At 51.0% G+C, this 13,030-nt stretch overlaps 1 long non-coding RNA gene across 1 annotated transcript in view; it reads left to right on the forward strand.

The window, feature by feature from the left end:
* LOC131750871 (uncharacterized) overlaps positions 1-7,313 on the forward strand; it is a 29,945-nt gene extending 22,632 nt beyond the window's left edge. The window contains exon 4 of the long non-coding RNA XR_010839039.1: positions 5,970-7,313. This is a non-coding gene — a long non-coding RNA (uncharacterized lncRNA). The remainder of the gene's footprint in view (positions 1-5,969) is intronic.
* The last annotated feature ends 5,717 nt before the right edge of the window (positions 7,314-13,030 follow it).

Consider the following 13,030-nt stretch of genomic DNA (forward strand, 5'->3'; position numbering starts at 1 on the left):
ACACCTGCGTTACACGGTAACTGAAGCCTTCTTGCCACAGCAGGGGGTCGCTAGCAGAGCACCTGTCCCGTCCCTGATGTTCGGCCTCAGTGAGAGGACCTGAGCGCTGACATCCCCCGCATGGACCCTTCTGTGGGGAGAAGGAGAACTGCTGCGCGCAGACCTGGCGGAAGTGCTGCGCGCGCCGCGCAGGCGCAGGACGGCTGCTGAGACTGGCGGGTGCTTTCTGGTGCTCCTGGGGACTGGCCCTCGATGCTGCCCTGCACTGTCAATCACATTGTGGTGCACCCCCCCCCCCCGCGCGCCAAATCGGAACCGGGCACCTGACCCGGGATCAGCTGGAAGCAGCATTTGGTCCTGGATGAGCCCGTGATCCAAATGGTCCGGTCGTCTCCCAGATTGGTCTGTGGGGTGCAGACATGGGGGCTGCTCCTGCGGGGCCGGGGCGTGCCACATAGGGGTGGTGGTGCTGTGCGGCGAGGACCCCGCCCGGGGAGGGAGCTGGGAGACAGAGAGACAGGTGGAGGCGCTCGGATCAGGTCTGAGGACCCAGTCGTGCCCGCCTCCATTCCCATTGCTTGAGTAATGGGAACTTACTTCCTTCCCACCTTTGTTTGGCTTCAGCTAGTTTGATTTGGGTTTCTGTCATTTTCAACGAAAACAGTCCTCCTAGCTGTCCCTTGTACCCAGGCAGCTACCTAGTGGTTAAAGGCACAGATGCCCGGGTTCTGATCCTGGCTCCACCTCTCCAAGTGCAGGACTCTGACGCCCCAGCCTGTTTCCTCAGGTGCGAGGTGGCCCCTGTCGCTGTTAAAGAGCCTGTTGGTGACGCCCAGGTGATAACGGGTAAGAAAGCTTCCAACACCTGCCAGTCATTATGACTGGGTCCTTTCAAGGCCTCCAACTGTTAGGTGCTCCAAAGAAGAGCTTTCCTTGGGAAAGAATGTTCTTATTTTTGAGGCAGTTTTAAGTGTAACTGGATTAACCCAAAGACCTCTACTTGCTTATTATAGGGAAATGTATCCAGAGGAAAGGAACACATTCCCATTTCTCCAGAGAGCTCTTCAAGAAAGGTAATCCTGCTTTACCCCAAACTTTCTGCTAAATTCCAAGGCAGAGGTGTTTTAATTAAGTGTGTGATAAATACCTATGGTGGCCAGGACAGTAAGTAGGTCATGTTCCTCACCTAGCTGCAGAGCCTTTTTTAAGAGCTGCAGGGCATGGTTTTGTAGAGTTCTGATTGCTTTTTGTGAAATTGCTGTAGGCTTTCATTCACATAGTGATTTGTATGCAAATCCTTGCGGGAGGCTGAAATGCTGTTTGTTTGCTTTTTTATTGTTTTTTTTTGTTTGTTTTTGTACACTTTCTTGTTCTAGAAAAGGTTTATGATAATTTATACAAGATTATAAAAGATAAAATAAAAACAAATAAGCGAAGAAATTGGACCACAGAGGGTGGAAAGCCAAGATAAATCTAGGAGTAAGATTTATAGGCAGGTATAAATAAACTATAAATTTAATTCTGATCTTAGTAGCAGTTTCACAGAGAGGGAAATACAAGCGGGTATATGTTTGTGTTAATCATGCCTTTTTTAACATCTGTATTGGAGTATAATTGCTTTACGATGTAATCATACCTTTTTATTCAGATGCTTTGACATCTTGGGGTCTTCATGACCTTGTGAAGACACCCCCCCACACACACAAGGGCTGGCTAATTCCTGGAGTTAGTAAACAACTGGCCTTCAAGCACCTTCCGAATGCAAAGCAACCAATGCTACACCCCAACTACCTCCTCTGGGCCACATCCCCCTACCCTAATCACCCAGGGCCAGGTAGCAGACACCTAGGGACAGCGCCTATGCCCCAAAGCCCACTGAGATTATTCACACTCAATTACTCAAAATCAAATTAGCCAATATTACACCTGCTTCCCCTGCCTCTTCTTGCCTTGCTTGCAGAAACCACAATAAAGGCTCCTGGCTGAATTTTCCCCACTCCCTCTGTTTTCTGGCTGACCTTGGTGCCTCTTCTTTCTAGGGACTTGTGGGTATATACAAAAATTCTTCCTTCATGACAGATAGTTCCATGTCTGTGTGTCCTACCATACCTGAGTAAAACAAATCCCTGGCACATTCTCCAATAGTGCTTCATGACATCCAAGGAGAAAAACAAGCCAGTTGCTCAGAAGCACAATTATTCATAAAAGTGAGACCCGAGGTAATTATCTTAAAGATAATTACCATGTGCCATGGTGTAAAGAAGGCCTCAAAGGCAAATCGCAACAGAATGCCTTGGTATCAGTTAGGACACTTTCAGCAGCAAGTGATAGAGAACTGACTCAAAGAAAAGTTCAGAGGTAGGGCGGTTCCACATAATTTACAGCTCCAGGAGAGCTTGGTTTCTTTGTGATTCTTTGGGGGTTTTTTTGGTTGTTTTTTTTTTTTTTTTTTTTTGCTTCCCCACTGAACACTTTCTGAGACACAGTAGATCTGTTTATCTTAATGTAGTAAGAAAATATTTTGACATATTAACTGATCATGTTTACTTTTGGTATTCCTGTCTACCCTGTGGCCTTTCTTTTTAACATTAGAGGCTAAGTCCAGAGACAAAAAAAAAAAATGGAGTTAAAATCTTAGCCTTGACTCTAAATAAAATAGGCTTGTGAAAACCATAGCAGAGGTAATGTCTTGAAAACTCAGGATTTTGACTGACAAGAACCTGGCCTTTGGGGGAGGATCAAAAAGATTACAGTGAAGAGCTGAGTGCATGATGTTTACCTGGAAATGACAACTGGAAGAACACCTACCAGCCCATTCTCTCCACCACAGAGCCAGGGGAGGGAGGCCCTTTCTGGGCTACAGGGAGGAGAGCTTCTCCAAATTTCAGAGGGTAGGATAGTAGGAAAGGCTACTGATGCTGAGAGTCTCCGAGAAGGAACTCTGTGTCAGGCACGCCCAGGCTGACTGAGCCATGATAATGACCCCATGATAAGTTGGTAGGACCCCCGAGTACTGGGATCTGTGCCCTAAGAAATGGCCAGCGTGGACCAGGGCTCAGAGCATCATCTAAGCAGGGTCTGTGCGTGACCAAGGCTATGGTTCTCAGGGTAGATCAGGGAAAGGTCCTGAGACTCCAGGAGGTCTCAGAGGTGCTGAGAGAGCTGGGGGAGCCTCGTGGTTCTGGTGAGGGGGTGTAGCTACTTACAGAACTGGGGATCTGGCATCCAGGACCATAGCAAGGCTGCAGGGGATGGAGACCCAGAGGGGCTAGGTGGGCAGAGACGGACTGAGGCCAGCACCTTGTCCTCCTCACAACTGCAGCACTTACCTGGGTCCCCCAGAGCCTTGACCCATCCCTAGGGCAGAGCAGGGGAGAAACATCTGAACTTAAATCCTGAAATGGCTCCATAGTCATTAATAGAGTTTGTCTGGAAATACCAAGATTATTTTTGCTCTTGGGAGAAAATAGGGGCTCAAGACAAAAGTAAACATGATCATGGAAAAATACTGTTTCGTTTTCTCATGGTTGAGCTCACAGATCCTAGGGAAGCTCGGTGTAAGGTATTTTGGTGTTTAGTAAAATAGTTGTTTCAGTCCAGCTAATACCTAATTATTGGTTATTAGCTGTAGGCAGGACTCAAATGAGTCTTAAATTTTCTCTTTTATCCTTATAAGAAAATAGTTTGCCTCTATTTCCTCATTTTAATTAATTTTCTCTAGTGAGCATTATTGCTGTGGCATTTATTCATTCAGTAAACACTACTGGGGACTTCTAGGCGCCAAGGGCATCATGCATCAGTCTGGCATGAGAGACAAAATATCGGTGACTTGAATGAGAGAGAAAAGTATTTCTCTTTCTTATAAAACTCCAGGAATAGACAGTCCGGGACTGGAGTTGTGGCTCCACGACTCCACAAGGTCCTCATGCGCTCAGGACTCTTCTCTTGCCGTGTACGGTCTCATTTCACATAGTCACTTCCTGGTCTAACATGGCTGCCCAGGTCCAGTCACCACACCCATATTCTGGCTAGTGGGAAGGGGGAAAACAAAGGATGTGCCTAGCTGTCTTCTATGGAAAGCTCCTGGAGGCTGCCATGTGATGCTGCGATTTACATTTCCTTGGCCGATTCTTGGTCAAAACGCATTGCTTTAAGAGTGACACAGCAAAGTAATTTTTATTCTGGAGAGGCCATGTACTCAAAAAAGTGGCAGTTCTATAAAGATATAAGAAAGGGGAATGATTTAAGGGGGTAGCTAACAATCTCTAACAAGCACTAACAAAATCTCCTGGCACGTTTCATTTATGTCAGTTTAATTCAACAAACACTGATGGAGCATTTATCACAAGCCAGAAACCGGCAAGACGGGTGCTGGCGGGGTCCTCCTCGGCTGGCCTTCAGCCCATCCTGCTGCTCTCCCTCTGATGAGGCAACTGTCTTCTCATTTCCTTCTGATCTGAGTTGGCTTTGCAGAGACAGATTTCTTTAAAAAATATTTTCCGCTAGCAGTGTTGCCTCATGCTGAACTTTGAGGGGAAAGAATTGTTGTACTCACCTGCCACTTTGATTCTTTATGAGGAATCACCTAGCCTGCAATTACCTCTAGGCTTTGCGTGTAAATCATCAATTGATACTAAATCTCTTAGACCCAGAATCACAGAATTTTAAAGCTAGAAGGGTCTCAGAGAACACTGAGCCCACCCCTATCTTCCTATACCCGGGAAGAGATGCAGAGGCTGGCCAGCGCCAGCGGGTGCCCGGGCTTGCTGGTCCTCTCCAGGCCCTCTGCCTAGCCCTCCGCAGTGGGAGCAGCAGCGTCCTGCTGGAGGCCAGTGCGCAGTACAGTCCCCGGCCTCCGTCACATGTCGGCAGGCAGTGCAAAGGGAGGCTGTAACTGATGCTTCATCCTGCCCTTTCATCCTCAGGTGGCTTGCCCCAATTCTGCAGATACACATTTCTGAGCCCTGCTGGAGGCAGAGCTTGCTCCTTGGCACCCTTCTCCATCCTCCTCCCCTCTCCTCATCTGAGCCTTCCAACCACCCACGCCACCGTCCACCCTCCTCAGCACTTGTCCACCTGCCTTTCTACCCAACCCTGGGTGCAGGGGGAGGGGGCAGAACTTCCCCGCACCCGGCCCGGGCAGCATGTCCTGAGTAGGCGGGTTGCGTGTCATCTGTTGTCCTAATAGTAAAAAAAAAAATCTGGTGGTAAGTGATGGAGTGGGTGTATAAAGAGTTAAAGTTACCAAGGTCATTCTTACTTGGGCTGAAGTTACAGCCAGGAGGGCTGGGGATTAGCCTGGTCCTGGCACACCTGGAGGCTGAATCAGAGATGCTCCTGGCATCTCCCCCAGCCCCGCCCTGGTCACACAGCCTCCCGCCTTCGATCGTGTCCCCGCCCCCCCGGCCGGCCGGCGCTCCGTGCCGCCCCTTCCCCGCGGTTTCCGTCCTCGGAGCGGAGCCCCTCCTCTCCTTGGCCCCTAGCGGGCACCATCTAGGCTTCCCTCGAGCTTTCCGGCGCGCGCGAGAGCCAGGGTGGTCAGCGTCCTCCCCTCCTGCCCCTCCTGTGCGTGAGTAACCCAGAGGTGCAGTCAGGGCAGCGCGACAGGTCGGGATAGAAAAAGACGGTGGGAGCATCTCACTCCAACGGATGCAAGATGAGTCCCCTTCCAGTGCCACCCTCGGCGGACTGGTCGTCAGATGTCTCCCTGATGCGGATTCATCTGACTCACGGTCCCAACTGCTTGCCACAGGGCAGGGGTCGCTCGGGGCTATCAACACTCTGCTTCGGAGCCGTCCTTTAAAGCACTGGGGCGGGGGTGTGCGATGGGGCATAAACGTTGATAAGTGTTGGGGGAAGGGTTGTGTCTATTCTCCACAAGGAGGTTGAGAAAGTGTTGCCTGAGACGCAGAAACTCCTTTCTTCCACATGCTTTGTTGTTCTCTCTGTGTGTGTCTTGTGCATTTCAGAATTCCCCGCAGAGAATCGAACCAGAATGGAAAAAACAAATAATCCGGGCTGAAAAAGAAAGATGCTTCCCGGAACTTATGATGGCATCGCATGGCGTGGGAATGCCTTCCTTCTGTGGCCAAGAAAACGGAGGGCTATTAATGGATACAGATTGTGGGTGGCCTATTTCCTTGCAAGTCATCCTAAGTGGAAGGCCTCACTGTGCTCCGTCAAGCTCTTTTCCTCGAATCCATTTGCAAAAAATTGCTTCCAGAGTTTCCCTGCAGGGGAAGAATACACCATATTATTTTAGAGAAGGCCAAACACCGCCCGAGAATTCCTGGCCCCCTAGCCTTGGCTTCCACACCCTCGTGTGTCCCTGAGCAGGCTTGCATCTACTTGATGCTCAATGTTGCTGGCAGGCTGGGGTGGGGGAGGGCGGCCTCCGTTTCCAGGCTCTACCACTCTTTTAGGGCACAGATGAAGGAGGGGTGAAGTGTGTTCCTAGGCCCTCCTCCTCAACACAAAGGTCCCGGTCTAGTGCATTTTGGATGTGACTTCGAGAGACACCTATGTCCACAAAAATGGCCCCAGGTAGCAGTAGCCAGAGTCCGGGAAGGCCCTAGGGCCAGACGTCATTTGGCTACCTTGGGATCTGTCCTTAAGGCCACAGAACAGCCTCAGCTGGGGTCCCACTGGAGCCTGTACTTGCACTTTTTCTTCCTCTAGTCCTGATTCCCTATCAGAAACCTAGTGTTTAAGGTGGGAGGACAGAGCTGGTGAGGAGGAATTAGACTTGGTCAGTGAACCTTCTTTTTAGTCTGAGAAATAAGTGAAGATCTATTTTGGGTCATCTTATTCTAGCTTTAGACTTAACAGGACAGGTGATCCAATGCTACAGGTGGAGGAGATGTAATTCATGGAAAGTTATCTTAGGGAAAGTTCTCTTAGATATTCATTTGGAGGCATGTGTCCACAGAATGAAATCCCAAGGGTGTAATGAAACCACAGAAGGTGATTCCCAAACTGATACAAGACCAGAGGTACTTGCTTTGCTTGGTGGCGGAATTCAGATGGCTAGGGAGAGATAGAGGGAAAGGGGCCAGTGAAAAAAATGAGCCCTCTGCATTATCCCCAATCTTCAGAAAATACACTTTACTGATGAGCTCACCAAGTGCTCAGAGGCTGGGCGGGGGAGGGTAATGGGGTCACAGACACTGGGGGCTTCTATTCTGATGGACCCCAAGATTGATAGTTGGGTTGGAGATGGGTCTCAGCCAAACAAACTTCGACCTTAGGGTGTAAGGGGATGCCAGTGGACATGTGTGTTCCATCACAAATAAACAAGTGAGTTTGGAATGAAAAGCAAAATCAAGCTGCACTTTCCTTTTTATGCTACTTGAGAATGTCACCCATTTCCAAGGGGCAGGCTTTGGTCTTTGAGTGTGTTTGTGCTTGACAATCAATGAGTGTCCCACATCCCGGCTCACCCATGTGGATCACGTGACACATGCATCCCTGTCCATGGCAGGCAGGGTATGATTCTCAACCTGCCTCCTTGAGTGAGAATTCACACCCAGGGAGCGACTCTGTGCCTCCAAATGCCTCCAGCTTTTCCCGTGGTGACTTGGGTTTCCTTTTGAATCTTGCAGGACCCCTTTCCACCTTTGTCTCAATTCTCCCTCTCCCACAGTTGGGTCAGTGTGTCTCAAGTTTTTGGTGCAGACTATTGCCCAGGGGTCCTATTAAAATGCAGGTTCGAATTCAGTCGATCTGGGTGGTCTGAGACTGTATTTTTAACACACTCCAGGTGAGGCAGGATGCTGGTTTGTGGACCACAGTTTCAGTGCTGACCCTCTAGATCCCAGTTGAATTTCTCAGCCCAGTGTGGTCCTCAAGCCGTCGGCATCAGAGTCCCGGGGCGGTCGGGTGGGCAGGAGGGACTGGGCTCCAAACAGAATCTAGGGAGGACACCTGTCACCCACAGTCTAATAAAGTCCCAGATGACACTTGTGCAGACAGACGTTGGTGAGCAGCTGCTCTAGGAGAAGAAAGACTCACAGCCTGGCCCCTCCCCAGGCAGAGCCGCGGTCACAATGACCCATGGGCTTGTGCTGCTGCGACGTGCACAGCCTCCTCCACCTGGGACCCCAGGTTTTGGCCTCCCAAGTCCTGGAAATAGGAGGTGGTCTTCGTGGGATGGCTCCAATAAGTAGCACTTCAGATCTTGGCATGAAGGAGCCCTCCTCGAGGGGACTACCACATAAAAGAAAACGCACCCAGGAAAGCACTAGAGCGGGGCAGGGTGGGGAAGGACCCTCCCCCGACTTTGTTGTGTGGAGCAGCCCTCAGCACGGGGGACCCCCCTGAGCCAGCGCTGAGGCCCTGAGGGTGCTGAGCCAGGCAGAGCTGCTCAGCAGGACCCTGGCTGCCAAGCCAGGATGCCGCCTCTGGGCAGCACCGGCACCCTCCATGGTGGACGCAGAACCTCCCAGGAGATGCGCCTTCCCGCGGGGCAGAGACAGGCATTTAGCCCAGTAGACCCTGCCCTGCCCCAGCCCCCAGCAGAGCCTGCACTGGACCCCACGCCTGAAAAACGCAGGTGGCAAACCATGTACAAATCTGATCACATGAGTAGATGGTGTGGTCCCCTTGGCACTCATACCTGGTGGCTGCTGAAACCCTAGAAAGAGAGTGTAATTAGAGCGTAATTACACCATGCTTGCTTCATACATTCATTTCCCTTGTCAAGTGAGAAGTCTCACCCTTAACCAATGGTTTTATCTTCCCTGAAGGCTGTCTGCCGGCCCGGCGAGGACCTACGGATGATTTCCACTTTCTTTTTTTTTTTTTTTTGCGGTACGCGGGCCTCTCACTGTCGTGGCCTCTCCCGTTGCGGAGCACAGGCTCCGGACGCGCAGGCGCAGCGGCCACGGCTCACGGGCCCAGCCGCTCCGCGGCACGTGGGATCCTCCCGGACCGGGGCACGAACCCGCGTCCCCTGCATCGGCAGGCGGACTCTCAACCACTGTGCCACCAGGAAAGCCCATTCCACTTTCATTTTAACGTAGACGTAATAACGACCCTAATGTTACCACCACCTCCCATAGCAATCAATGATGGTGTCCCTCGTGTGTGAAAGGACTTGCACTTTGAAAGCAAGATCCCCAGCGCCAGATCCCCGGAGACACCGAGCTGCCTTCCTACCCCCTTCCTCCGAATACGCCGGGTGCCTGCCAGGTGCAGGCGAGGAGAAGTGCAGAGACAGACAGCCAGTTAGACCCCCTGTGATGAGTGCGATGAGGAGGGCGCAGCAGGAGGGCAGCTTCTAGAAGCCTCCACGCCTGGGCTGAGTCCTGGAGACCAAGCAGGAGTTTTATAGGGAAACACACCCAGGCTGGAAGGTCTCTCCCATTCAGGGAACCGGAAGCAGCCAGCACTGCTGGCGCTGAAGATGAGCACGGGCTGGGGGAGGTGAGGAGAGAAAGGCAGGCAGGGGCCAGAGCGGGAAAAGCTTCCTATGTCCTGCCTAAGGTTTTGCCGCCCGCCCCCCCCACCCCCCCGCCGCGCAGGAGCCCCTGTAAGGCCTCACGCAGAGGAACCTTTAGCAGTGCGTCCTGGTGGAGACAGGAGCCAGCAGCGCGTGGCTGCCCGCCTGGAGAGGATGGTCTTGGCCTGCATCAGCTCTGCGCTTGCGCGGGCGGAGAGATCCTTGCAGACTTTGGTGCTTGGCTCTTCATAGGTCAGTTCCCCCACTACCCTTCACGCCCCGGTTGGTGCCCTGAATGGATCTAGAGTTCGCCATATGTCTGCGATGGTGGCGGCAGGAGTGAGGGAACACAGCCATCAGGTTCATTTTCAAACAATTGGTGAGGAAAATACTTGGCACAATTAGAGAAATGGTTAATATAGTCCTACTTAAAATGGAAAATTGACTTTAAAAAAATCCAACAGAAAAACAAACAAAGGACATGTGTAAACAAATAATTTAAGATCATATATAGAAGCACAAAGAACATAAATAAATACATAAAATAAACAATACACATGAAAAATATTTAATACCATTAGTGACCAAAGTCATGACCATTTAATCAGAGAGTTGCCACTTTTTGTATATCAATTTGGGCATATTTAAGAAGCAAATACCCAATTCAGTACTGAGAAGGGTGCTGAGGTATGCCCTCCCCAACACTTGGGGCATGGAAATTGGAAACTTTTCTGAAAGCAATTGGGGAAATTAAACCCAAAAGCCATGACAATTTCTTGTTCTGTGAGTTTACTTTCAGGAATTTCTCTTAAGAGAATAATAAATGAGGCAGCAGATGTATTCTCTAGGACATTGCAGTGTTAAGTGGTGAACCTTGGAACATAGAAGTTGAATGTTTGACAAACAAAACAAAACCAAGAAACATAAAAAGTCATCTATGAGGAAGTGTCTCAGGCCATGGGACAGGCCAAAGGGGAGTGCAGGCCACGGTCCACCAGCTCATGCCTGCGGGGAGGCATTCCCCAGCCTGTGTTTCCTGAGGCCATCCTGGATACATGACCCTGAACAGTTAGGGCTGGTAATGAAAACCTGCCCCGGTGACCCTGGGTGCAGTTGGGGTCAGCCCTGGGCCCCCTAAGGAGCTGACTCCTTCTAGGGTGCAGTTGGGTCTAGGTAATGTTTATTAGGTGTTTGCTGAGTCCTGGCAAACCCATGGGGCAGGGGGCTTGTCTGTTTTGCTCACAGCTGTACCCCCAGTGCCTGGAAGAATATCTGCCAGAGCAAGCCCATGGTCAGCGCCAGGGCCGGGGTCCCTGGGCCTGAAGCTTGCATGATTTGGGAGGGCCTCTTTAAAACAAAGAATTCAAAAATTTTTTAAAGAAATGGTTCAAAATAAATAATTTATTTAGCATGAGAAAACATAGCACATTCTAAGATTTTAAAAGCCTACAAAGGCCACAAGATACAGGAAAATAGTAGAAGCGTATTAACTAGCTGACTGACTCATCTCTAATATGTTCACACAGACCAGCTTGTCACCTAGTTTTGAGGCTGTGGCTCCACGTCTTCCAGGGCTGGGCTCAGTAAGGCCCACTTTGTCCCCGTGCTGTGTGGTAGCCTCAGGGCCCCGGTGGGTCAGTAGGGGGCAGGGTCCCAGAGCCACCCCGAGATGTCTAGCAATGATGGAGGTGACCACGTACATAAGCACCCCCTCCAACTCAAACTCAAGCCTCCCCATCTCAACATCCCACCAGCCAGGTCCCAAATTACCAGCAGCCATCCCCATCCCATATGAAGCGAAATGCACTGGAGGGAAAGTTGTGGTTAAATGTCTCACTTTTGCAAATTTCATCAAGATCTATGACTTTCTAAAAGTGCCACTAGAGTCCCTCCCAGAGCTGGTCCCAATAGGGACCAGTTCAAGCGGGGGGTTCCCCGAAGCGAAAGACCACTTCTGTGCTTAGTAAATACGTGTTGCCTTGAGTAAAGGACACTGTGATACTGTGATTTATAATAAGAATACTCATTTGGTCTTTGTCCCTGGTTCTGGCTCGCAGCTCCCAAAACCCTTGGAATTTCCTGAACTGTAAGAGCCACAAGAGGCTCTTTTGTTCTACTTGGTCTCTTGTCCTCTGAGCCATAAAGGTGACACAGGTGTCTTGTTATTCATAAGCCCCTTTCCACCGCTACTGGGTTTATGTCAATGAGGTTTTTGGAAGCACCTGTGTATGGGAGCTGGTTGCCAGGGGAACCAACCGTAAACAGAGGGGTGCAAATTTCAGTCCCGCCCCCTGATTTCCTGGAGGAGAGAGGCTGGAGGTTGAGTCAATCACCAATGGCCTATGACTTAATCAATCATGCCTATGGAGTGAAGCCTCCGTAAAAACCCAAAAGGCTGGTTCAAAGAGCTTCTGGGCTGGGGAACGCATGGAGGTGTTGGAAAGCTCCACACCTTTTCCCCATGCCTCACCCTCTGCATCTCCTCCACCTGGCTATTCCTGGGTTATATCCTTTTATAAAAAACCAGTGATCTAGTAAGTAAAGGGTTTCTCTCACTTCTGTAAGCTGCTCTAGCAAATTAATCAAACCCAGGAGGGTATCCTTGGAACCTCCAAATTATAGGCAGCTGGTCAGAAGCACAGGCGGACTTGCAGCTGGCGTCGGAAGTGGCGGCAGTCTTGTGGGGCTGAGTCCTCAGCCTGCGGGACCTGATGCCGTCTCCGGGTGGAGAGTAGCAGAACCGCGTTGAATTGTAGGACCCCCAGCTGCCGTCAGACCGCTGCTTGTTGGCAGCGTAAGGAAAAGCTCCCCGCACGCTGGACTCGGTACTAGAATCGTCAGACCTGCACCTGGCCTTGGAGGAGCTCTGGTTCCAGCGCTGAGACCCAGAACATCTGGTCCATGTTGGACTCCTGAGTCTTCCTGGGTATCACCTGGGCAGCAGGGACCCTGGAGCTGACCTCAAAGCCATCACAGGCCTGGGGCACTCGGACGTGGAACGCTGTTCACAGAGGTACTTGGGGTCCCTCGTTGCCTTGAGTCTTGCTCCAGGGCAGGTCCTCACACTTACATCTGGGAACTCAGCCTTTGAGGCTGGGGGATGCTCTTCCTGCTTCTCCAACCCGTGTGGTGGTCAGGAGGGGGAATGCGGGGACCTTAGTTAGGGAGAGTGTCCGTGCCTTAGTTAGGGACAGTGTCAGGGCCTGAGTTAGGAGTGGTGTCAGGGCCTTAGTTAGGGACAGTGTCAGGGCCTGAGTTAGGAGTGGTGTCAGGGCCTGAGTTAGGGACAGTATCAGGGCCTTAGTTAGGGAGAGTGTCAGGGCCTGAGTTAGGAGTGGTGTCAGGGCCTGAGTTAGGGACAGTGTCAGGGCCTGAGTTAGGAGTAGTGTCAGGGCCTTAGTTAGGGACGGTGTCAGGGCCTGAGTTAGGAGTGGTGTCAGGGCCTTAGTTAGGGACAGTGTCAGGGCCTGAGCTGGTAGTAGTGTCAGGGCCTTAGTTAGGGAGAACGTCAGTGCATGTTTGCTCAAAGGACCTGCTGAAGTCTGAAGGCTCAGGTTTCTGAACTCTGAGTGGAAACCAGAGCCCTGTGGG

Source organism: Kogia breviceps, chromosome 2 (genome assembly GCF_026419965.1).
Source record: "Kogia breviceps isolate mKogBre1 chromosome 2, mKogBre1 haplotype 1, whole genome shotgun sequence".
Classification (NCBI taxonomy): Eukaryota; Metazoa; Chordata; class Mammalia; order Artiodactyla; family Physeteridae; genus Kogia; species Kogia breviceps.